Below are 27,336 nucleotides of genomic sequence, written 5' to 3'. Positions count from 1 at the left end.
ACGGCATCAAAGGGGCCTCTTCAGTATTTCATCGTCTGTCTCATTCACCTTGCAGCAGAATGCGTCCATCAAAATAACTGCGAACCTTCTCATGCACTTCGGTCTTTAAACAACACACAATCCTTTCACACATACAACAAGCTTTAGCAAAGCCCATTCGTCTGGCTTCGATCCGATATCTGAAGAATTCTTGTCTGTAGATGTGAGAGGGGAAAGTTACAGGCAGCAGTGGTATGGACAGAGCGAGGCATGGCAAGGGGATGGGGAAGTATGAGCAAGGAAAAGTGGAGGCTGGATACAGTCCGGAAGAAGGGAGTAAAGAAAGGCATGGGATAGACAGGTACAGAGAGGGGGGGATATGGAGAGGTGTGGAGAGGAAAAGGGGAGAGGGGAGAGCAGGGAGAGGGGAGAGCAGGGAAAGGGGAGAGCAGGGAAAGGGGAGAGCAGGAAGAGGGGAGAGCAGGGAGCGGTGACCGCAGGGAGAAGTGCGGGTGAGAGAAATACTGTCCGGGAGAAGTACAGGCAGGGAAGGATGCTGTGGGAGAGAGGGGTGTCTGGGAGAGGCGCAGACTTCGAGAGGTGTGGGAAAGAAGTAGGGATAAGCAGCGGTATGAGTGAGAAGAAGTCTGGGCAAGAGGAGGAGCGGGTAGGAGTGGTGTGGGCAGAGATAGATGGGGGATGTACATACAGGTTGAGCCACGACCTAGTAGAGGTACAGGCAAGAAGATCATGAAGCAGCAGGGGGTGCGGACTGAGACTTGCTGCCAGGACAGGTGCAACAAGGATACGGACAGGGTGAGAGGTGCAGGCGGAGAGAGGTGAGATGAAGACAGGCGTAGGTGGTTGGTTGCAGGCTGGGCAGTGACGTGGCAAGCCGGAGATATTCCCTCCCCCCTCCCCACGCTGCTCTACAATGCGTCTGCCGGAAGGCCAAAGGGCTCACTGAGGCTGGGATAAGTTCTGTCAGTGAGAAATACTTGCAAAATTAATGTATAGACTGGGAGCGCTACAGGCAGTTGAGGTGCAGGCAGAAAGTGGTACAGGCAGGTAGAGGTACTGGTTGTAGGTTTGTGGGGGGGGCCTGCTGGAGGGGAGGGTATCACTAATAGGAGATGGCACTGGGATAGGGCCGACAGGGCACTAGAAATAACGGGACAACCCCTCTCACTCTTGGTTCTGTACCGCCAGCCCCAAGCTCCGACGTCACCCTTTATTTATACCTCCTGGTCCGCGCCTGGCGAATTGAGATGGCAACATTTTATTACATGAGCCGGGTGGCCAACTAATGAACTGAAACAAAACAAACAAACAAACTGGACTGTGCTGATTCGATTCTTCAATCACCAACGTCTTAATCACAGTCACTTTAGCACAGAAAGTCTTTCAACTGGGTACTGGGCCGAGGATTGTCTGTCAGCCGGTAGGGCTGTTCTCCTCAGAAGTTTTGACCCTCCGCTGTTTCCTGGTTTGTACCGGAGTGCAGCGCCACCTCAGGAAATCCTTTCTCACCGCCCTGGGGATCTTCTGTCTCGAACACCCGGTCATTGACTTCCACCGGGGGCACACTCTCATCACTTTGGAGCTCTGTTTCCTCAGTCCGGACCGGCCCCAATCCCACTTCTTTCTTGAACCACAAAGCGTTTCTCGCTATTTGATGTCTCCCTCTTCTCGCAGTGATCATGGACCCCTGCAACCGTACAACTTTCCATGGTTCCCTCTCGAAGGGAGTGGGGAACTAGGAACCGGTTCTTTATGACCACCTGGTCCCCTCTGCGAATATGACAGTTCTGGGCTCACCGCTGCTGGCTGGCTTTGTCATTGGTTTGCTGTTGTTTGGATTGTGTTCGGCAGCTATCCAGAAGGCTGGTAGGCACTACGTCTCTCAACGCTCTAGCCGCATCAGCAGATCACTCAGAGCACACCTTGTGGTGAAATGAGGGGTTTGGCGATAGGCTTGTAAGAACCTTTGCAGGCACTCTTTCAGGTCTTCTTCTTGGTCCACACAAATCCGCAGGGCTTTGTTCACAGTTCTCCTGAACTTCTATACATCGCCGGGTGCTTTTGGAAGGGTGGTCCGTTGTCAGTGCGTACCACCTCGGGCATTCCCAGCAGCACAAAGTTTTTTTCTAGGACAGCTTCATACCCTCAAAGGCCCTTGAGTGTACCACTTCTACAACTGGACATTTGGAGTAACTGTCCATCATAACAACGGTGTGCCTCCCATCCAGGAAGCTCCCAAAGTCCATGCTGATGTTGTCCCAGGGCTTGGTGCTGGGTGCTTCAGTGATTATTGGGAAAGTCGGAGGTTCCGCTTCCATTATCAGGCATCCATGGCAGCCCCTTACTTTGTCTTCTACCATCCGATCAACACCAGGGAACAACACCTTGGATCTAATAGGAGCTTTGGTCTTCTCAATCCCTTGGTGCTCTTGATGGGCGATGTCTACTGTCCTCCTCCAGAGTTGTTAGGGTATCATCGGACGCACACCCCGGAGTATCACTCCATTGCACACTTCACTCAGTTCCTCTCGGCATCTCCATAGACCGAGCCTCGCCTCCCGCTCCTTGTCAGTCAGACTGCTTGACCCTTGAAGGAATGTTTTCCACTGGCGGTTGTGCAAGGTTTCCTTGACCGCGTGGAGGCAAGCGTCTTTGTTAGAGGCTTGTACAATTTGCTCTACACACAGCGCCCGTGGACACGCCGCGTCCACAATCTGCTTCACGAATGATTCTGAACCTTCGTCAACCTCAGACGGGGCCTCCGGCCGATCCGCAATTGAATGTCTGGTCAGGCAATCAGCTGAGTTATTAATTCCTGGGCGATAAATAACGTCAAAGTTATACTGTTGAATTTGGACTGCCCATCTCTCGATTCATGGAGGCCCACTCCTAGACGTGCCACCAAACAGGAGTACGAGTGGCTTGTGATCTGTAACCAAGCTGAATTTGTAGCCACACGGATAAATGTCGAAATGATGGCACGCCCATCTTATAAGCAATCGGCATCCACTTTCACCTTGATCTTGCTGCAGCAACACCGCCTCCAGCCCCAATGGGCTGGTATCGACCATCACCTCTGTTGGCTGTCCTGGCTTCAAGTAGGCCACCGCCGACCCCAGTAATAGCACTTCTTTGATGTCTTAAACGCTTTTGCCTCTGCACTGGACCATCGCCATTTGACGCCCTTCTTCGTAAGAGTTCTGAGAGGCTTCGACAGTGAGACCAGATGCGGTATGAATCTGCCACAGTAATTAGCCATTCCTAGAAAACTCACCTCAGATTGGTTTTGGGTACTGCTGCAGCCTGGATGGCCTCCACCTTGGCCGGATCCACTTGCAGTCTACGAGCTGAGAACCGGTACCCGAAGAACTCCACTTCATTTGTGTAGAATTCACACTTCCCTTTCTAGAGAGTCAAACCCTGCTCCACGAGCCTTTGCATCATTGCTCAGAGTCTCACGTGATGTTCCTCGAGGGAGTTTGAGAAGATAAGGACATCGTCACTGACGATGATGCCAACCAAACCAGAAAGTGCTTCCCTAAACGCATACTGCAAATCCTCAGCCACCGAGGATACCCCGAAACTGAGGCGCTTGAACCTTCAGAGACCAACGTGGGTTGACAATGTGGTTATGTAACAGCCTTTCTCCTCCAGAACCAGTTGGTGATAGCCAGAGTTTGAGTCCACGTTGGAAAACCACTTTTCGCCGTTACTGTCTGCGGCTATCTCGTCAATGGTGGGCGTGATAGGCCGCACTCTCTTGATGGCCTTGTTGGGCAAACTCATGTTCACACAGAGGCGAATTGCCCCCGGTTATTTGGGTTTGGGGGCAATCACCAGTGCTGATACCCACCGGGTGGGGCCTGACACTTTCTTGATTACTCCATCCCTTTCCAGGCACTTCAACTCTGCCTCCACTAAATGCCTCAGGTGGAACGGCACCCTGCGATGTCTCAGGTCTACTGGCTTTATCGTGTTGTCTATGTGGAGTTTGACCTCAACCCCTTTCAGACAGCCTAGCCCTCTGAACAGGTCCGAAAATTCGGCCATCACCGGCTCCGCATGGGACTGATGAACTTGTCTCGTGAACATCACCAACCCCAGATCTTCGGTCGAGTGGCATCCCAGGAGCGACCCTGCGCTGTCTCGCGTTACGTGGAGTCAGGTGGTTGCGGATCTTTCTCCATGCCTGACTTCCACCTCGATCACGCCCAGCAGTGGAATTGGAACGTCTACCCAATAGGTGAAGATTTTGGCCTATATTTTGAGGAGCACCGGTCTTGGCACCAGTCGCTCATATTGAGTGGCATCAAGGATATTGATAGAGGCATAGAGCTGTTGTCTCCCACCCACAACTGACACATTAGGGGTGGTCTTTTCTTTGTATTGGCACCTCCGGTGCACGAGATTACAAACACATCATCCTCCTCATCGTCTTCCACTACGTTCATCCTTTGGCACATGCTCTCCACCTCCTCTGCTTCCTGAGATGTGCGCAATATTGGCCGTTGTTTCCTTTGTTTGCCTCCACCTGCTGCCGACCAGGCTGTGCTCATGCAGACTTTGCAAAGTGTCCGAACTTGTTGCACTTCAAGCATTGTTTGCCTTGTGCCGGGCACCCCCTCGGTGGGTAGCTCTCCAGGCCGCAATTTCCACATCCTTTCTTTCCCGGGTGCTCCCCACCCCCACTGGCACCTTCCCCGCCACGGGTGCCAAACTTTCCGATGGCATCCACCTGCTCTTCTTTGATGGGGTTGGATTTAGTGGCTGCTGAGCGGCCGGTCGTTTTACCAGCGCTGATTCCATCTACCCCACTCTAGCGTCTGCCAACCCATGGGCTCTCCACAACACCAAAATGTAACCTAACGATATACCAGTTGGCGCAAGATGAGCTTGCGCAGTTCAGATGAGTTGCACCCCAATATTAGCTGCGCCCAAATCTCAAATTGGCGATCAATGCCCACACACGAGCTTGCCAATTTCCTTAGACACACGTGGAACAGACTCCTCCTCTTTTTCCTTTGCCTGGCGTAGTTTGAAATGCTTGAAGTCAGGGTTGACTTGCGGGTCAAAGTGGCAGTTGAGTGCCCTGACCACCTTCTCATAGTCAATACTGTCCCCTGTATCTGAGAGATCTTGAAATAGTTTGTACAGCTCCTCCCCTCCCATATATAGCATGGTTGAGCGCTTCACTGCGTTGTCTTTCTCCCTGGTGGCAATAAAGTAATTTTCCAACTGCCCAATCCATTTACGCCATTGAGGTGCTTCTGTAGCCGGATCCAAATTGGTGGTAGCACTTTCAATGACATGCAGGAGATGTGATCTGCTGGCCCTGGGGCATCTCCACCCACTTACAGTGACATTTCCTTGGATGCGCTTGGCCTTTGCCTGTTTGCTTTTCCCTGTCCCGTGCTCATGGGAACTGGCCTCCTGGTGCCTCTACAGTGCCTGCTCTGCAATGTTTATTCAGGGGGGGCTGGCCTCACTTAGTCCCGCACAACCCACTCCCTTGCCTGGCTTGGAATGTTAAAAGGGCACCACCTGCCTGCCTGCGGCCTCCCTCTGCCTCCAGCACATTTTCAGGGGCCAAGTTCAGCTGACTTGTTCCCCTCAGCTCTCCACCTGCAGCACACCAGCTTCCTGCCATCTCTGCTCCCACGAGCTGCTTCCCAGTCTCTCTCCAGGCCACAGAGCTGCCTCAGCACTAACAGGGGGGCATCCAGTGATGGAGCGTGGACCTGGTGAAGACCGCATGCTCTCAGGATGGGCACTGTCTTCGGCGGTGCACGTGCTCCTCTTGCCGCTCGGGTCCGCCCACCCTACAGGCTCCTCACCTCTTCTCCGCGCTTGCCCTTATTCACCGCCACTGCCTCTGCAACCGGGCCACGCGCAGCACCAGCGAGGCCCGCGGATCATCTTCCTCGCGGTCCGGGGCATCGGGAACATGGGAGCCCGCCTTCAATGCCGATGTGTGCAGGCTTCACACCCGCCTTGTAGCCAATGTAAATTCGTGGGGGGATATCACTAATAGGAGATGGCTGGGACTTTGATAGGGCCTAGGGGGTACCAAAAAATAACGGGACGACAACTCTCACTCTTAGTTCCATGCCGTCAGCCACGAGCGCTGACATCACCCTTTATTTATACTCCCTGGTCTGGGCCCGGTCCAGGAAAGTGAGATGGTAACATTTTATTACATGAGCCGGGTGGTTCACTACACAGGTGGCACAGAGAAGTACAGGAAGGGCGAGGAGCGGTGCTGAGGGAGGTACAGCCAAGAAAAGGTACAGGAAAGGGGCGGGGCAGGTGAGGGGCAAGGGGTAGAATGGTCTAACACATAGGTGCACACCGAGAACGATGGAGGCAACAAGTTGTTAAGACCCCCAGCTACGAGCACAAGGGCCCACAGGGGAGCGTGGCGACCGACACTAGTATCTAACAACTTTGAGTTAATCATGCATGATGTCACAGCCTTAAATGGCCGTTCCAGCCCATACCCAGGAGTGTCCCCCCGTGCCACCCTATCCACCCTCTCCACCCCCTCTCATCTCAAGGAAGAGGATCATACCTACGCATATGCAAACATGGTCAATCGACCCAAATATAGAGGCAAAGAAAGTACAAGGAGGAAAGGGAGGAAAGTAAAAAAATCCTCAATCACTTATCAAAAATCCCATCTGCTGTCTGAGGAGTCACATTTGGCATGCCGATGCTGCCATTGTGGGATGTGTCTGAGTCCGACTCATCAGTTCCATGTTTTGACTCCGATCCTCTCTCCAATGACATTCCTCTGCTTCGTATCATGACCGCAACTGCCTACAGAGCGTCCGCTCTCTACGCTGCTGTACTCGACGAGCTCTGCCTCTTAGTAACCCTCTGGCGCCTCCGTAGCCATTTCCCGGGTTCTCAGGTCTCCGTTGTTTGCTTCCCTTCTCGGGGCATATGTCGACATTCCATTTTATAGGCTTTAATCCATTCAGAGGCAGATTTAGGGTCGTCACAAAACTGTGTTTTCTTGTCCAGCATTATCCTCAGCCGAGCTGGGACCATCAGCGATTTTTGGATTCCCTCCTCTCGCAGGGCTTGTTTGACTTCTAAGAAAGAAGTGCGACGTCTTTGGACCTCTAGTGCACAGTCCGGAAACAGGGATACCTTATTGTTCTCCACCCTGTATGGCCATTCGGAGAATCCTCTTTGTAACAACAGATCCCTATCTCGAAAGTGCAGTAATCTGGCTACTACAGGACGTGGGGGTCTCCCCAGTGCTGGCGGTCTAGCAGGTACTTGATGAGCTCTTTCCAAAGTGTAGAATTGCGACAGGCCCTCCGGTGCCACCACCTCCCGGAGCCATGTCTCTAGGCATTCGACCATGTCCTGACCTTCCACTCCTTTTTGGCAGACCCAGAACCCTCACATTGTTACTGCGGTTTTGTCCTTCAGCATCCTCTGCCCGCCACTCCAGGACACCGATCCTGCCAGAGAGTTTGTTGACCTTCGTTGTCAAAACCTTTTGCGTCAGGGCGAGCACTTCCAGAGTTGTGTCCGATTGTTTCACCCTATCTGTTAGTTTGGCATGTCCTGCCGGCAGCAGGCCAAGGACCACCGCTACCGTACTAATGTCCTGGTGCAGTGTCGCCTTGGTATCAGCGATGGCTTCTAAAATCTTGGCCAATTGTTGATGCACAGGTATCTCCGGTAGTTCACCTCCAGTTTCTTTAAGTGCTGAATCCGTTGCACTATCATCTTGTTCCGGGGAGGCCCCAACTGCTTCCCCATTTCCAGTGCAGTATGTTACCCCCCTACAGATCTATTGCGCCCAGCCCTAAGTGGATGAGGAGCAGCCGCTGACGCCTCCGTCTCACCCCACTCCAGAGTGCAGTTAGTATTCCTCCTCCTATTGTCTGTGGGTACCTATGAAGGCCCCCTTGACGTTGACTATGGTTCTTGCCATCCCTGACAGTCACCAGGCCCACATGCCACAATCCCTCATGAGAGCTGTGCCTTTCCAGGGTCCGGGTCTGACCACAACAGCCCCGTGTGCCCCCTCTATAGTGAGTCACAGCACTGGTCTTCTCACCTCTGTTGAATAGCCACAGTTGTGGACCGTGCAATTATCAGGTGTCGCGTAGCTCAGGAGGGAATTGGGAACACTCTTGTGACTTCTATGGCATAATCCCCAAAGTATCACTATGATGCCGTGCCCTCCAGGCAGGCAGTCTAGGTTGAGTGCCACCGCAACCCGAGCCATATCAGCACAATAGTTTGCAGTAAATGTTGGCAAATTCATAGTGCTTTACCTGCATGGGTCCTAATCAGATGACACCTTTTCCTCCTCGCTACACGCTGCAGCGTGCAGCGGTGGGGTCCCAGGAGGGTTCAATGGAGCCTGGCATTCTCAACGGTCAAACTACATTGCCGGGAAAAGTCAGTTAAGTGTTCAATTTGCCATCTATCTCTCCAGGATATGCTGCCTGTTCAATCCCTCCAACCACCCAACACCCTTCAGACGACCAGGAGCAGAGATTGGGTCACCACTATGTATGTCCAAAGAGCACTCTTAACACACTTGAGGTTTCCCCACATCTGTGGCTATGTAGGTTAAAAGGGGTAATGGCGGATAGCGAACGTGAGGTTAAAGTGCTGGTCTGAAATTGGTGCGTTAAGTGAAAGTCAGTGTAAATCAAGAATAAGGACAGGATTATAACCCCGGATGTGACAAGTACATGCTGATGAGAGTGAATAAAATCTAGAAAGCCCCAAGAGTGTGGTGAATGTATTATGCGGTGCACTAAGGAAAAAGGCAAAAATCATTCGTAGTTGCATTTCAACAAAAACCGAGATAGGGTAAATGGCAACAATAAAAGTTAAGTGTTTCAGATTACCCCTTTTAATTACCTGGGTCCTTTCTCGTATTTTGATCGACCATCACTCGGGTCCTGATTACTAATTTTGGTTTCTCCTACTTTTCTCACAGAACACATTGACCCCCTGAAGAAGAGCTTCTTAGCTCGAAATGCATCGGGGACATTGATTTATGTTGTTCAACAATTACTATCATGATACATTGAACTTCTTATGATTATGAAGTTATTACGCAATGTTCAATTCAAGTCATCATCTGCAAAATGATTACTTTGGATTTAGAAAGATGAATCATACATGTTAAATTACAAAGTGAATAAAACTTTGAACTTTGGAAAACTGCTGTATAAACTTATTTTTTTCAAGCACATAGGAGTGCTCAGGTTACCCACCTTACGCCTGTAAGGTCTTTTTCACATTGTCAATCTCTTGCCCCTCTTGGACAGAAGGGGTTCACCCTGAGCACCCTGAAGGATTGAACTTTATTGATTACCCTTAAGATTATCAGAATTACTTTGGAATGCAGCGGACCCCATTCTTCAGTTTTCAATGTACAAAGGTAACATACAGTTACATCCTTCAGACTCTTCCAGTCAAAGGGATATATAATGTTTGTTGGGTGTCTAAAAACATGTGCTACCCAGAACCATCAATTGAGCTGCAGCTTATAATGATTTTACATTGTGTACTGGCCATTCAGTAATGCCTGCCGCTTTACAACCGCATCATTATTTTACACTATTTACTGTCACTACATAGTGCCAACTATGTCTGTTGCTCTTGTATATTGATGTTCAAATTCTTAAATTAATTACAAGGCTGTACACTCTGAACATTTATATATTTCGGTTGGAAAGGGGACACCCTCCACTTTCCAGCAGTAAAGCTTCCATTATGATCAGTGCTCAGGAGGTTCAGATATACCCTTGAGCACCAATAAGAATTTAAGCAGCCTTATTGCTTATTGCTCTGACTGCTGAGAGCATGCCAAGTGCATAGTAGCCAAAAAAAGGAAAGATGTTCCTGAACCACTTGTTTTAAAGGCTTTTAATAATAGTGCAGAGTTAGTTAATATCATATCCTCTGGTATAAAGTGGTTAAAAGCACATGGCATTCTCAATCTATAGTACAAACTACAGTCCCATCACTATTTTTTTTCATGAGAACAGAAGTGCGAGAATGTAACCATCATCAAAATACCATTACTTTGACAGACAACTAATTCAGGAAATCACAAAGCATGAAAAACACATGCAAGCAAATGGATGAGCGAGGTGACCAAAAACCCACTCTCTCACAATACATGTTCTTATTGTACTTTTGAAAGATTTGATCCTGTTCAGACAGCTAAGTCAAATATAAAAAAGTGGTGCACAGGTAGGAATTTGGACTGTGCCTACCAAGTAAAAATCCTCTTCTTCATACTGTAAAGTGACATACATGACATAACATAGGCCGCTGCACTGTAGCGGGATCAAACCATTTTCTAAAAGGCCCTCAGATGGCACAAGACATTTATGTACCTTAAAGGCAGCTCATTTAATTGCCATTTTATACTTCCTTATATGGCACTGGACCCCATCAGTTTGCATTTCGCCACTGAGACCATATTCATTTTAATATATGTACTGCACATGAACATTAGAGGCAAAGAAACTGTCAGTGGCGGATCTTCCGCAATGGAGAAGGAGCCTCGCCACAATCCCTGGCTCAGAACCAGCAAATGTAAAATAAAACTATGTTCTTGCAAAATTTTATTTTTAATTTCCCAGCTCTTAGCCAGCGGGGTTGGAAGGGGCTGGGCTTAAGCATGGAAGGGGTACGAGGAGTGCTACGTGCACTCCACTCCGTATGTGAAAATATGCGTTTTAGCCTGCCATCTCAGGCCGACCAAAACACACATGGGTACTTAGGTTTTCTCCAGCCCAGCTGCATTTAGTATCCGGGCTGGAGAAACCCCACATACTACCTGGTCTGAGCAGGGAGTCTTTACTGCCTGCTAAAATAAATCCCCACGCTGTTCTGCAACACTGATTAGATGGGAGTCTTGGTCCAAGGGACTGCTGGGACTGCTGGGACCCAGGAAGATGAGAGGCGGCGAAAGCGACGTGATGCTGGAGGCAGCCGGCAAAAAAAATAAAGTTTTAAACATTTTAAATAATGTATTTCTAAGACCCCCCCTTGCGGCCCCCTGCATGACCCTACCCGCCTCACCGCCCTTTGTTTATGGCAGCCACTGTTGAAAGCAATGGAAGACTGGGGAAGTGATTTCAGTAGGTCTTCCGTATCTAAGGTGTGAGAGTAAGACGTCTCGGCAAAGAGCAGTAAGAAAACTGATGAATAATAATTTGTATTTGTAAAGCGCAAACATATCACCCCTTATGGGTCTCAAGGCGCTGGGCGTCATCGGGGAGATTAAGTGAGCTATTGTCCAGAGTCACATGATGCTGAGCTAAGCTGTCACGGGGGATCGAACTGTAAGCCTCCTGAGTCAGCCCCTCTGGCTTCTGTGCCACACCTCTGCTAAAGTGATCATCATAAACACATAACTCAATGGATTATGCAAGAGTGATAATCGAAGAGAATTCATGCTTGGCTTGCTGTATGACCAAAGTCTTAGATGAAACCTTACAGAATGAGAGATTTTGGGACATAAATTACATACTGCTCTTTCTAATCATGGCTAGACCAGAGGAACCATAATAAGTAGTCTTGTGATGAGAAAGTATGCACTTTAATTATTTGTGGGAGGATTACCGAGTTGTAAATATAAAGAGCTGTAAAATTTAATTGAATTGAATTGAATGGCGATTTATAATGCGCAGAACAATGACCCGCAGGTATCAAGGCGCCTAACAAAATGATCAGAAAAGGGGCAAGGAAAAGAAACAGGAAACCTTACATGTATGCTTGCCGAAAAAGAAGGGTTTTTAGCGCAGAGCGGAAGTGCTGTAAAGACGGGAGAGATCTCAGATCAAGGGGAAGGTCATTCCACCACTTAGGAGCAAGAGTGGAAAAAGCTCTACCACCCCATTTGGCTCTTCGTACACGAGCGGTGGTCAGACGCAATTTTCCAGAGGAACGCAAGTTCCTTCCGGGAGTATAGTGGGAAATGATGGATCCGATTCCTGTGTCGCTGTTTTTGACAATGGCTCTATAGGTCATACATAGAACCTTGAACCGAATTCGGTGTTCAACCGGCAGCCAATGCAGCGTTTTCCTGGCTGCAGTGGCCGAGGAGCGTCTGGGAATATCCAGAACAAATCTAGCTATAGCGTTTTGGACTACCTGTAGGCGCTGCAGCTGGCCTTTGTTAAGCCCAGCATATAGCGCATTACAGTAATCCAGGCGCGAGCCGATGAGAGCAACAGCTATTTGTTTTCTTGCCTCGAGGGAGAGATATTTCCTGATCCTTCGTAGGGTGTGGATCAGACCCCAGCAGGTGGAGACAGTTCTGCTCACCTGGCTGCCTAGGTCGAGGGCAGGGTCTATCAGCACCCCGAGGTTCTTGGCAGACGTTGTAGGGGAAGGGCAAGTTCCTAGAGAGTCGGGCCACCAATTGGCTGACCAGATGTTTTCTTTCCCCCCGAACACCATCACCTCAGTCTTCCCACCATTCAGTTTTAGGGAGTTCTGAATCATCCAATGACCAACCGCCTCCATACAAGATCTAAACTTGGAGGCGATCAGTTCATCTGAATGGGGAAGAGAGACGAGGATTTGAGTGTCGTCTGCATAAGAGACTACCTCCATCCCGAAAGATCTTATTAGTTTGGCTAGTGGGGTAACATAGATATTGAAAAGGGTCGGGCTGAGTGCTGACCCTTGGGGGACCCCACATCGCACAGGTTGGGATGGAGATAGGAACTCCCCCAGCTTGACTCTCTGCTCCCTCCCTGTAAGGAAGGAGGTCAGAAGATCCAGAGCTGCGTTCTTCACCCCCACCTCCCTCAGCCGAGATGTAAGGACTGAGGGGGAGAGGGTATCGAAGGCCGCAGATAGATCGAGCAGGACAAGGAGAGAGGTCTGGCCCTCATCAACTGTCGTGCGGATTTTATCGAGCACGATGGTGAGGGCTGACTCGGTGCTGAATTCTCTCCTAAATCCATGTTGGGAGGGGTCTAGGCATCCCGAGCTTTCCACAAAGCCAGCGAGATGCTTGTTAAGATGTGCCTCAAGCATCTTCGCTGGGGCAGGGAGCAGAGAGATAGGCCTGAAGTTCTTTAAAACCCCCGGGACCAGAGAGGCCTTCTTCAACAGGGGTTTTACTACCGCCTTCTTCCATTCTGTAGGGAAGATACCGTCTCTAATGGCTAGATTCATTACCTCTAGCAGCGGAGGTAGGAGGGTATCCCTACACTGCTTTATGACTTTCAATGGGCAGGTATCCAAGGGAGAACCAGACTTGGTCTTAGTTAGTAATAGTTCTAGATCTTGCAGGACCAACGGGGGAAAAGAGTCCAAGGTGCTTGAAGGGGAGATTTCTGTGGTGGTTAAGCTCATCTCTACCCCGGATGTGGATGCACTGAGACTAGCTTTTTGTTCCTCGAGGGCCAGGTGGATATCCTGGATTTTAGTGTGGAAGAAGGAGGCGATCTTATCACATAAATCCTGTGAAGGGGTAACAGGGTCAGGGGTTTGCAGTTTGACCAGGGAATCAACAGTTTTAAAAAGCTCCTTCGGAGAGGAGAGCGAGGTGGTCACGGTGACATAGTATTCTTGTTTAGCCTGCAGGATTTCAGCCTTGTATTTTTTAACAAGGAGTTTATGAGCTTCCTTGTTCTTGAGGTCCCAACTAGCGTGCCAAAGCCTCTCCTTTCTCCTCACTTCTTGCCTGAGGAGCCTAAGGGAGTCGGAGAACCAGGGGGCAGATGGTCTCTTTCTGGCTCGGCACCGAGGTTGTACAGGAGCTAGTTTATTCAGGGCCTCGGTGGTAACATGTTCAAAGTGAGCGACTGCGGTCTGTACATTGTCTATGCCAGTGATAACAAGGCTAGCAGCCCAGGGCTTGAAAGAGTCACTGTTGATATTCCTGAAGTTTCTGGCAGTCTCCATTAGGTGGTTCCCTTTTTTACCGGGGTCCATCCTGTGATAATTCAAAAGAAAAGGGACCGCCAGATGATCAGACCAGGAGAGATGTATCGGGTCCTTAGTAGTCAGGCGGGGGTCATTTGAAAAGATACCATCCAGAGTGTGTCCGGCACGATGTGTGACTCCGGTAACACGTTGCGTGAGCCCACATGATTCCAGGGCCTCAATGAGGCGGGAGGTGTCAGAAAGGTCAACCCGTTCTAGGTGGTAGTTAAAATCACCCATGATGGAGAAGTTATCTCGGCCAAAATAGGGTTCAAGGGCCTGAAGGAGGTTGTGCGTAAAGTGGGTTCTCGAGCCGGGAGGTCGATAAACTAGGATACCGTTGAAGAAGGGGCGTTGCGCTTCCTTTATTGAGAAGTAGAGTGCTTGAAAACTGTCAGGAAAATCGGGTATGGGGACGATATGGCATTGTAAATAGTCTTTATGAAGGATCGCTATCCCCCCTCCCAATATGAAAAGACAAGAGCTAGGGTAGGTTATCCCAAAGGATAACAACATTTACGTATACACTCTTGTATCTACTTTTCACTTTCTCATTTATGGTGTGGGTGTTCAGTATATAGAAGTCGGTGGCGTAGCTAGACCTGTTGCCGCCCATGGAGGTCCCAGCATTTGCTGCCTGTGGCTGCCTCATGTAGGAGTAGGGGGGTGCTGGTGATTCCTGCGTTTGTTGCCCGTAACAGCCGCAGGTAAGAGCAAAGGGGGGAAGCCGATGCCCCCAATACTCATGTCACCCAGGTCAGAGAACCCCATCCCTTGCTAGGTCACCGATCAAACTGTAATTTTAATAGAACAAAAACTTGCATATCTGGGCTCATCATTCTTTCTGTTTTTCTAATGCACAGTACTTCAAATGGAAATTATACCAGGGGAACCCACAAATTGTGGTAACCATAGAAGAGGGTGGAGTCATAAGAGTGGAGCTAGAAAGGGTAGCATTGCAAGGGGTGAAATGAATGCAATGGTTTGAGAAAACTGCGTGCAATCTCTGTTTTGAATCCTAAAGTAGCTCAAATGTTTGATGTACCTGCTAGAGAGCATAGCATTTAAATGCAGGCCCAGAAGTACTTTAAGATTTCTCAGTGGTTTAATCAATCAAAAATCTTTATTCAGAGAGGATATATCCATAAAAGCACAAATCAAATCAAGATGGCAACATAAAAATGCATTGATCGGTAAAAAGAAGTACAATGTCATTAAAAACTATTTCTAAATGAGAACTTATGGGTTGTATGTGGTTTCTACTGTAACAAAAGTAAAATAGATTACATCAATAGGCAGGGATCTGAATATTAGGACAATTATCATAAATACAATATTAATATACAATCAATAAAAGTCCTTCACGGGGTAGACATGGTTTCACGTGCACGTACTGCTGCTTTCAGGAATAAGCCTACACGAAAAATTAATTCATCTTCCAATTTAAGGATTTTCATGTAAGCTGCTTTACCATAAATGGCAGCACTTTTTTAAAAAATGGTATCAAAAATCCTTTTGTATATTTTGAATGAAACGTGTAACATTGTTTAGTTGCTACGTTCATCACAGGGGCATGGCAGTTGGTCAAGTCGGCATTATACCCTAGAGGGAAGCATAGTAAAAATCTCAGTGTACCGGCCCTTAGGCGAAAGAGCAATCCTCTCTTCCATCGACCTATGGGTTTTAGAAGATAGCTGGCTGGCAAATGATAGGCATCCTCTATGGACATATACCTGAACACTGAGGTTTCCTGTACCTATTTTTCATATCTTGCATTACTATACTGTGTGTAAAGAACCTCCTTTAATGCTTTTTTGTTTATACCCTCAAAATCAGTAGGATTTAGGAAAATGTGCAGAAGATTCATGCTTTTAAAGCTCTTCCTTACAGCGGCAAGCCAAGGTAAATCCATACTGTTAGAGCTGGGGTTCTCTAGATGGCAATGGTATACACTTTTGACCAAAAAGGAACCCTTGCTTCTAAGTCAGGGAAAGGGGATTACACTACTGGATAACCCCTTGGTGGCTTATCTCAGAGGCAGTGTGTTAAGCATTTGTCAACACATACAGCTATACAGTGAAAACACTACAGATGGCCACAACTCAGGTTTTATAAAAATAAGTATTCTACATATAGACTTATCACAAGACCATAAACGACAAAAATCCACAATACTGTACTCAATAAGAATTCTTCAAGAGGGTAGAAATAGTTCAAAAATAGGTTATTCGCTTTAAAGCAGTCTTTAGCAACAGATAACCCCAACTGGAGTTAACACAATGTCAAGGTCAAAGAAATCCCAAAGTACAGCGCCGACCACGAGGTGCGCAGCGTCAGGCCCGGAGTCAAGACAGACCCACAAAGAGCAGGACCTTTGGGAAAGCGAAAAAACAAAGACAGCTTGCGGCGTTGGGGAGATGAGGTGTCGTTTGAGCGTTGCAGCGTCGGTTTCTTGTATCCGGGGAGTTGAGGCGTTGGGACCTGGATGCTTGCTGTAGCGATTGCGGTGCCCGGGGGTCGAGGGATGGTACTACTATCGAGATCCCGAAGATGGTATGTGTGTGGGGACGTTTGTAGAAGAGGTAGAGTGAACTACATTGACCAGCATTCCAAGGGGCAAGCAGGAAGAGCCATGAGACCTAAGGCATATTAGCCCCTCCCATCCTCACGGACGGTGCTTGTCAATTTTGCTTGTAGAGAAGATCGGAGTGGCGGAAGGTGTTTCCCGCCGGATTCCAGCGAGAAGCTAGAAGATTCCTGGAGTTGAGAAGCCGTGATTCACCCAGCGTTTGGAACATACAGCGCTCTTCGAATAAGTACTCGAGAGACGAAAGCGGGCTCGCTTTCGTTTTCTGCTTTATTGTTTGATCGTCTCTAGCTAGACAGATTAGGGCAGTCTTGGGACGTATCGCTTGTTCATTCACCTCGTATTAGGGAGCGTTCTGCTTGAAGACGCGCTACGCTAATAATCCTTGTACGTTCTCTCCAGAGAGGGTTTCTGGGAGACGTAGTCTGAGAACTGTTTTGTTTTGTTTTGTTTTGTTTCAACGGACAATCCCTGCCTCAAGAGACAGAGACATTATTCCATTGATGTTCCTTGTTGGTTCCCTGTACTCAACTTGTGGCTGAACTCTGAGAACGGTTTGTGTCATTTAACAACCGTTATTTTTCATATCCTTTTTTGACTACTCATGCCACAGTCCTGAACTCTTGACAGAACGAGTCATAGACCTTGCAGGCTTGCTGTGGTGCCTTTTCTTCACTGCCTGGGTTTTGTATGATTCCGGTGAGTGAGGTGCCTACGAGTTGATTAAGATACTGTCCGAGACACATGAAGTGTAGTGTTGATTGTGTTCATTACTCTTCCCTAATCAGGTGGGTCCTCTCCTGCTGTCCTACGCATCTTGGTGACCAGACTCCCGGGGGATCCCAAGGAATCATCGCTACCCATTTATTATTTTATCCACTTCCCCTTTCCCGGCTAGGTACGTGTGCGCACAGTGTGTTTCGCTTCCACTGTGGGTTCCGTGTCTGGTGGGGGGAGGAGAGCTTAGCATCCGAAGTCGTTTCTGCCGGACATCCTGAGCTAAGGTTAGTGGCGTGTGTGAGCCTGCGCTGCTGCCAATCCATGACAGATTGACAAGCCCAAGTTGACACACCGGCCCGAACGATGAATGTTGAGGCAGTCTTGGCCTCCCTGGTGGAAGGCATGGCCTCCTTACAACAGGAAGTAGCCACTTCCAGAGCTGAAAATCAAACCCTGTATAAAGAAGTGGGTACCCTAAGAAGGGAAGTCGCAGGACTAGTCCAGAAAGGAACAGGAGGGAGTCCTTATATTAAACCTGCTACATTACCTCCCCCTGGCGCTAAAAAACCTATGGAAGTGGAAGGGGGTGGGTTCTCTGTTCCCCCTCAAATAGCCACCTCTAGTGCCCCCTCGGCTGAAGCCGCTCATACCGTTCATGTGGTGCAGACCGTAGGCGTTCCTTTAGCTTCCCCTGAACGCTTTTACGGAGACCCCCGTAAGTTCGAAACATTCCTGAATCAATGTAGGTTACATTTTTTTATGTAAGCCCGGGGTATTTCAGGACGATTCTGCAAAGACAGCTTTTATGATGTCTTATATGGGGGGTAATGCTGCTAGCTGGAACATCCCATTGCTGGAGAAGAACGACCCAGTGCTGCACGATTTTTCTGCTTTTTGTGTTGAGTTGCGCAAACTTTTTGATCGCAAATCCCATATGTTGACCCTGGATAGGGAACTACTCACCATACGTCAAGGTTCTCAGGACTTGTTGTCTTATATCACTTCATTCAACAGGTTGGTGGTAGAGACCGATTGGCCCCCTGCAAAACGCATCTCATTATTTTATCAAGGCCTTCGTGGGGAATTAAAGGACGTCCTTGCACAAGTGGTACAGTTACCCGACACCTGTGAAGAATTCATTGATTTGACAGTCCAGTTGGATCACAGGCTCCTAGAGAGAAGAGGGGATAGATCACGAGCAGACAATCGCCCTTTCTACCCTCGCTTTCGGGGTCCTATTGAAGAACGTTCCAAACCCTCCGAAGGTCCTGAACCCATGCAAATCGGTGGTATCCGTGGACCGCTGACACAGGAAGAGAAGGAGAAAAGACGGCGTTTGAAGCAATGTCTCTATTGCGGGAAAGGGGGTCACTTCATTAAGGACTGTAGAGCCCGGAATACCGTTCCAGCCAGAAAACCCCGTCCCAAGGATACAAGCCCTAGTACAGTCCGATCAACCGACGGAAAACTGAAGAACCCAAACCAGGAAGAGGTCTCTGTCTTGGGTTGTTTGCCGCAAATGATCTCCCCATGTCTTGCAAACACATTGCATCCTGCAGTGGCGCATATGAACCTTCAAATCCTCCTCTGGGTCACCCCTCAGAAATCATTGAATATAGATGCCTTAGTAGATTCAGGAGCCACCGGAAACTACATTGATCAGGAATTCGCCATGAAGATCGGGATTGCCTGTGAGAAAAAAGAAAAACCGGAGTTGGTGAAAGCCGTGGATGGAACTGTTTTATCGTCGGGTCCAGTGGCCTACCACACCTGTCCCATGCTGATGCAAACCGGAAACAATCATCAGGAATACATCCAGTTTGATCTCATTGATGCCCCCCAGTTTCGGCTCATCCTGGGAATGCCCTGATTAACCCTACATGATCCAAAGGTCTGTTGGGCAGCACGCACTATCACCTTGTCATCCGAATATTGTCAGGAACATTGTACTCAGGTTTCTTCGGTTCCCTGCACTACCGAACTCTCGTCTTCTCTTTGTCTGGCGGCTGCATGTCCTCTCGAGCGATACTGTTGTGCCACGATTCTTCCCTTGGAGTATCAGTCGTTCTCCCCTGTGTTTGACAAACAACAGGCTACCCATTTGCCGCCACACAGGGTATATGACTGCAGAATCGACCTCATACCAGGAGCAGATATTCCATGTTAGTAGGGTCTATGCCATGACCGAGAAGGAGACAGAATATCTGAAGACATACATTGAAGAGAATTTAGCATCGGGATTCATCAGGCACTCATCATCCCCTGCTTCATCCCCTATGTTTTTTATTCCCAAGAAGGATTGCGCAGAATTAAGGCCCTGTATAGACTACCGAGCCATTAACCGTGTGACCATCAAAAACCGGTACCCTCTCCCCTTGATACCAGTGCTCATGGACCAACTCAAAGGAGCCAGATACTTCACCAAACTCGATCTGCGTGGAGCATATCATCTGGTGCGTGTCAAAAAAGGGGATGAGTGGAAGACAGCGTTTCGAACGAAGCTGGGCCTGTTCGAATATAGGGTAATGCCCTTTGGGCTGTGCAATGCCCCCGCCGCATTTCAGTTTTTCATGGACGAGGTTCTGCGGGGTTGTCTGGAAACCTATTGCATAGTCTACATCGATGACATCCTGGTGTATTCCTCCACTCTTTCAGAACATGTCATGCATGTGAAGTCTGTGCTAGACCGATTACAACATAACTCTCTATACGCCAAGTTGGAGAAATGCTTGTTCCACGTCCAGGAAGTGTCCTTCCTTGGGTACATCATCAACGAGAAGGGCTTTCAAATGGACTCGAGTAAAGTAGAGGCGATACTCAATTGGACTACACCTAAAACCGTGAAAGCTGTACAAAGCTTTCTCGGTTTCGCAAACTACTATCGTAGGTTCATCAAGGACTTCTCCAAGATCATACATCCGATTTCTTGTTTGTTAAGAAAAAATATGCCTTTTGTGTGGAGTAAGGATGCGGATGCGTCTTTTCAATACCTGAAGAAGCAGTTTACTCAAGCTCCTATTCTTCGTCACCCTGACTCGCAACTACCGTTTATACTGGAGACCGACGCATCTCAATATGCTGTGGGTGGAGTGCTTTCCCAAAGACACCCTAGTACAGGCCAAGTACACCCTGTTGCCTTCTTCTCTAAGAAGCTCACGCCCTGTGAGGTGAACTATGCCATAACAGACAAAGAACTTTTAGCTATTAAAAGGGCATGTGAGGAATGGCGTCATTATCTACTAGGCGCAGTACATACAGGTGAGATCTATACTGATCACCGGAATTTGTTATTCTTGAAGACAGCTAAGGCCCTCACTCCCAGACAGTTACGGTGGTCTCTGTTTTTCTCTGACTATGACTTCATTATCAAATACAAACCCGGACCCCAAAATGGGAAGGCAGATGCTCTGTCACGTTTGGAGGATGGAGAACAGAGAAAGACCGAAGACATAGAAACACCTTTGATCCTTCAGGAAACAACTGCAAGCGTGGGATCTGTCGCTCTCCTGTCGTCAAACAACTTTCTTGAGGACGTGAAAATAGCCCTTGCAGATATGAACGTACTTGAATGGATACAAGAGGATCCGGAGCATCGCACGGAAAAGGATGATCTCGCCTACCAGGATACTGCGCTGTTTATCCCCACCGATGCCCTAAGACAACGAGTATTGGTTTGGTCTCATGATTCGGTTCTGGGGGGACACATGGGAATGTACAAAACCATTGCTATTGTGGAACGTTCCTTCTGGTGGCCCCAACTAAGAGAGGAAGTCCGGTCTTATGTGAGGAATTGTGCCATCTGTACGCAAGGAAAAGCTGTGCATGCTCGACCGGTGGGACTGCTGAGACCCTTGCCCATACCTCCCCAACCTTGGCACACTCTCTCCATGGATTTTATCGTTGAGAGGCCCCCTTGTGATGGAATGACAGTGATATTAGTTGTCGTCGATCACTTGACGAAGATGGGCCATTTCATACCTCTGGAGGATGTCCCCACGTCTGCGGAATTAGCAAAAGTGTTTCTTCAACATATAGTCAGGGCCCACGGTCTTCCTTGTGTATTGATCACCGACAGGGGTTCTCAGTTCACTTCTCGATTCTGGAAAGCGTTATGTACCACCTTGAACATCGATGCCCGTCTATCCTCCAGCTACCACCCTCAGACGGATGGAAAGACGGAGCGCCTGAACCAGACCCTGGAGCAATATCTTCGTTGTTTCTCTCTGAGGAATGATATGGACTGGACTGTGTTACTTTGGATGGACGAATTCGCATACAACAATGCCGTGCACTCAACACTGGGTTGTTCGCCTTTTTTTTTGCCTCCATGGGTACCATCCAAACATCCTTCCCTTTGAGTGGCCTGTCCATTCCCCTGTTCCTAGCATCCACGAACACCACGCCCATCTCAGAGCGGTGTTGTTGGACGCACGAAACAGCCTGGCCGATGCCCAGTCCGCGCAGAAACGCTTCGCTGACAGGAAAAGGAGGGTCGAACCGACATATGGGGTAGGGGACAAGGTGTGCCTCTCCACCAAGAATCTCCACATTAAAGGGAATACCAAATTGACACCCAAATACGTGGGCCCCTACAGTATAGTTGAAGTGATCAACCCTGTTGCTGTGAAACTCCTGCTCCCGGTGGGTTGGAAGATACATCCAGTGTTCCATGTCTCCCTCCTGGTTCCTTGCCCTCCCAGTATGAGACTCCCGGTAGCTCCACTTCCTATTGATGTGGATGGTCAGGAGGAATTTGAAGTGCAGTCCATCCTAGATTCCCGTATGGTGAGGGGCAGAATCCAGTATTTGGTGGAGTGGAAGGGTTATGGCCCGGAAGATCGATCCTGGGAACCCCTGGGGAATCTGCACTGTCCGGAGCTTGTTGACCGGTTCCATGCCCTGCATCCGGGCAAGCCAGGTCGACCGCCGAGTCGGCAGTCCTCGAGAGGGGGTTCTGTAGCGATTGCTGTGCCCGGGGGTCGAGGGATGGTACTACTATCGAAATCCCGAAGATGGTATGCGTGTGGGGACGTTTGTAGAAGAGGTAGAGTGAACTACATTGACCAGCATTCCAAGGGGCAAGCAGGAAGAGCCATGAGACCTAAGGCATATTAACCCCTCCCATCCTCACGGACGGTGCTTGTCAATTTTGCTTGTAGAGAAGATCGGAGTGGCGGAAGGTGTTCCCCGCCGGATTCCAGCGAGAAGCTAGAAGATTCCTGGAGTTGAGAAGCCGTGATTCACCCAGCGTTTGGAACATACAGCGCTCTTCGGATAAGTACTCGAGAGACGAAAGCGTGCTCGCTTTCGTTTTCTGCTTTATTGTTTGATCGTCTCTAGCTAGACAGATTAGGGCAGTCTTGGGACGTATCGCTTGTTCATTCACCTCGTATTAGGGAGCGTTCTGCTTGAAGACGCGCTACGCTAATAATCCTTGTACGTTCTCTCCAGAGAGGGTTTCTGGGAGACGTAGTCTCAGAACTGTTTTGTTTTGTTTTGTTTTGTTTCAACGGACAATCCCTGCCACAAGAGACAGAGACATTATTCCATTGATGTTCCTTGTTGGTTCCCTGTACTCAACTTGTGGCTGAACTCTGAGAACGATTTGTGTCATTTAACAACCGTTATTTTTCATATCCTTTTTTGACTACTCATGCCACAGTCCTGAACTCTTGACAGAACGAGTCATAGACCTTGCAGGCTTGCTGTGGTGCCTTTTCTTCACTGCCTGGGTTTTGTATGATTCCGGTGAGTGAGGTGCCTACGAGTTGATTAAGATACTGTCCAAGACACATGAAGTGTAGTGTTGATTGTGTTCATTACTCTTCCCTAATCAGGTGGGTCCTCTCCTGCTGTCCTACGCATCTTGGTGACCAGACTCCCGGGGGATCCCAAGGAATCATCGCTACCCATTTATTATTTTATCCACTTCCCCTTTCCCGGCTAGGTACGTGTGCGCACAGTGTGTTTCGCTTCCACTGTGGGTTCCGGGTCTGGTGGGGGGAGGAGAGCTTAGCATCCGAAGTCGTTTCTGCCGGACATCCTGAGCTAAGGTTAGTGGCGTGTGTGAGCCTGCGCTGCTGCCAATCCATGACACTTGCGCAGGCAGGGGAGGCGTCGGTTCCGGACCGGAGAGGAGGTGATGTCACTATGGCGCCAAAACCACGATTCCGTACGATGTCGATGGATTCATGACCACCCACATCGACAATCGTCTCCGCGAGGATGTCGGCTTCAGAGTCGATGCGGCACAGCAGTAGGCGTAGGGCCAGCGGTGCAAGTTGGAGCAGCGCTCACGGCTATTGCAGGCTTACAGGGTTGTCGCTGGCGTCGATGTGGCACAGCAGCCAGCGTCAGGTCTACGCCGCAAGTCTGAACAGCGCTCACCACTTCGTTGCAGATTGCGGCGTCGCTCGCCGGCGTCGGAATTGCAGATTCCTTCTGTAGCACTAGAACAGCAAGTTCCAGATGCAGGCAAACAGAAGAGGAAGAAGTCTAGTATCCCTGAGACTTCGGTCAGGAGGCAAGCTCAAATCAAGCCCTTGGAGTAATATTCTGCAAGATGATGAAAGTTCTGTAAAAGTTCCTTCTCGTTTCCTTGACAATGAAGAGACCACTGCAGGCCAACCCAGCAAACAGCACACTGGCAGAGGGGACAGTTCAAGCTCCTGCAGCTTCCTTGGGTATTCTCTTTGGCAAAAGGTTCATCTTGTTCCCAGAAGAGATCTAAAATCTTGGGGTCTGGGTCCCCATATTTTTTACTCAAATGCTCTTGGTTCTCTGAAGGCAGAGAGGTCTCTGCCTAGTCCAAACCAGTTCTGGTCAGTCCTGGAGCACTTTGTTGACAAGACTCCTTCTTTCCTTTCACAGTATAGGCCAGGGACATCAGACACACCACAGCAGGTGGAACCAGCATTGTGGAGGGAAGGCTCAGACTTATTCAGGTCCCAGGTGCCACTCCTCCCTCCCATCTGCATGCAGATCTATCTATGCAGACTTGTGCCGACTCACCCTGTCTCCTGGAATCCCCCAGCCCCTGTCACTCAAACTCCAGACCAGGAATACACAACCTAGCAGAGGCAGGCATGGATAGTTAGGCAAGAAAATACCTACTTTCTAAAAGTGGTATTTTCAAACACAGAATGTTAAAACCAACTACACTAAAAGATGTATTTTATCATTCTAACTTCAGGCATACTAAATTCGAATTTCTATCATGTTCCCTGAGTCAGTTAGGATTATAAGATGTAATAATCAAACTGCCAATTCTGGCCTATGGGGAACAGGTAGCCTTGCAATAGTGAAAAACAAAAATAGCTGTAATTCACTAATAGAGCATGCTACACACACCAGGGCATGTCCTACCTTATCCTTACAATGCACCCTGCCCTTGGGCCTACCTTAGGGGTGTCTGATATGAAGAAAAAGGAAGGTTTAGGGACTGTCAAGTGGGTGCACTAGCACAGCCGACATGGCAGTCACAGACTGCACACAGGCCTTGCAATGGCAGGCCTGAGACAAACTTTACAAGCTGATTCTGTGGGTGGCTCAACCAGTGCTGCAACCCCACCAGCAGCATTTGATTTAAAAGCCCTAGGCACACATGGTGCACTGTACTAGGGTCTGACAAGTAAATTAAATAACCCAATCACGGAGTCACCAATTAGTACAACAATTTAACAGAGGGAGCCCTTGCACAGTAGCAGTGAATAGCAGTAGCACAGTGCCCTAAGCATCTGAAACCAGCAAACAGATCAAAAACAGAGGAGGTAATAAACAAAACAATGGAAGGGAGACTCACGCCAATGATACCAGGTCTAACACCTACCCTTCTTGCACTTAAGACAATCTGTTATTATATCTCTGGTGATGGTAGCTGCCCTGTTTTTCCAGATTGCAAGCCAGAATATGGCCGGGCGAGCCCTGATATAATCTTCAACATATGGCAATTTCAGTTCTTTATGACAAAGGTACAAAGATGAAGAAATAGGGGCTTCCAGGAGTTTCCTGCTAAATCTATTTTCTTCACCCTGGACACTATTACACTTTGTAAAACCCCAGACTTCAGCGCCATATGTTGCGGTGGGGATGCACTGTGATTTAAAAACTGTTATTAATAGCTAAAACCACCTCTGTCTTTTTGGGTTGAGGGAGGCCAAGGATTGAATTGATAACTTTTGAAAACGTACTTCTGCTATGCTCCATGTGGTCAACCCAAGAGCCATTGGCTGCGAATACCAGCCCCAGATAAGGAAAAGTGCAAGTGCGGTGTAAACTTTCAGAATCCACAGTGATTGTATTAATGGGGTACTTATTCGGTCCACCGGCCATTAAAAATGATTTTTTAGAATTAGTCCTTAAATCTAAAATGGCCATAAAATCTACAAAACCTTGTACTAAGGCACGTAGGGCATTAGGTGTGCGGCCTATTAAGACCGCATCATCGGCATACAATTGGGCGGGTAGTGTGTTGCCATTTATTCTAGGAACATTGTTAGTGAGTTTTGCCAATAATTTATGTAGGTCATTAATGTATAAAATAAAAAGGAAGGGGGCGAGAACGCACCCCTGCCTGGCCCCTCTATCAATTTTGATATCTTTTTATACCTCCCCACCCTTTCTGATCCTCACCCGGGCATTTAAGTCACTATGCAAATAAGCTAAAAAATGGACTAAAACTTCATCCAGGCCGTATTTTAAAAGATGAAACCAAAAGGGTGACCTGTTAACATAGTCAAAGGCAGAGGTAAGAGCCATAACAACCAAATAAATAGGGGATTTTAGGGCTATAGTACATTTGCGGATAATCAAGTTAAGGTTTAGACACTGTTCAACTGTGCCTATTTTGCTTCTGAACCCTAACTGGCATGGTTGTAAAATATGATCTTCCTCAGCCCATAAACTTATCTTGTTGTAAAGGATCCTCGCTAGAATTTTCAATATATTGCAGATCAGGGAGATTGGTCTATAACAGTTTGGATTAGATCGGTCACCCTTTTTAAAAATAGGTATAATGATACTTGTAGACCATGTACTTGATATTGTGACGGTAGTTACGTTGTTAAAAATATTTAATAAAAAGGGGCGCCCAGAACTCAGGTTTATTTTTAATGAGATCAATGGGAAGCCTGTCAGGACCGGGAGCTTTGTTGCCCAGACTCTGTTGAATGGCATCTTCCACTTCTGACAGGGTTATCTGAATCCTGGTGGCAGCTTGAAATTCGTAAGGGTCCTCATTTTGAGTTGGGGCTGAATAGATTTTAGAAAAATTGGCCTCCCATGCATCACTAGTTATGTTACAGCTCATGGGGGTTAGTGAGCGTCCCATTGACCTCATATATTTGACTGCAACCCAAAAGCCATTCCTGTTCTTCAATGTAGTGGCACACGCGAGGTGGTCCCAATGCTCTTTTATGATTTCGTCCTTTCGTAGCCTGATAACTACCTTCTAATGTTGCCTCAGGGCTTTAATAAGAACCAGATCTCTGGGGATCATTGAGAGTGCCTTCCGTAGCTGTTATTACCATTGAACCCGACGTGGCTATGCAGGAAGTGGTGGGTATTACGAGATTATTCAGGAGGCAGTCAGGGTATCGCCTAAACAAGGGAAAGACTCGGGTGTTTTGCTCTAAGAATGTAACTAAAACAGACTCCAGATTTGTCGACTCGGTGGTATATTTGGGGATAACGATTAATGCACAGCCGGAGCATATTATTAGAGATAATTTTATTCCTCTTATGAAATATATGGAGGTGGATTTGAAAAGAATGGACACATTGCACCTTTCAATAATAGGGCGTGCAAATGTTATAAAAATGACCATTTTTCCCAAGATCCTATATAAATTTCGGGCGATCCCCTTTAAAATAGAGGAAAAACTCCTTAAAGAAATAGAAGCCATTTTCATGAATTTCTTGTGGCAATATGGAAAGGTTAGAAGATCTATTAAATACATGTACTTGCCACAGGAAAGGGGAGGTCTGGGACTGCCGAACCTCAGATTTTTTCATTGGTCTTGTCTCCTCACGCAGATGGCTATATTATTTGATCCTGTGGGAAACAGCGCAAACACCTCCAATAGACAAGATGT

The 27,336-nt window shown here is 48.2% G+C and overlaps 1 protein-coding gene across 1 annotated transcript in view; it reads right to left on the bottom strand.

Moving 5' to 3' along the window:
- The window catches only part of LOC147722977 (band 4.1-like protein 4B), a 747,062-nt gene that overhangs the window by 450,641 nt on the left and 269,085 nt on the right, over positions 1-27,336 (bottom strand). The window lies entirely within an intron of this gene.

This window comes from Lissotriton vulgaris, chromosome 4_1, assembly GCF_964263255.1.
Source record: "Lissotriton vulgaris chromosome 4_1, aLisVul1.2, whole genome shotgun sequence".
Lineage (NCBI taxonomy): Eukaryota > Metazoa > Chordata > Amphibia > Caudata > Salamandridae > Lissotriton > Lissotriton vulgaris.
This window is presented reverse-complemented; position numbering and strand designations above follow the sequence as displayed.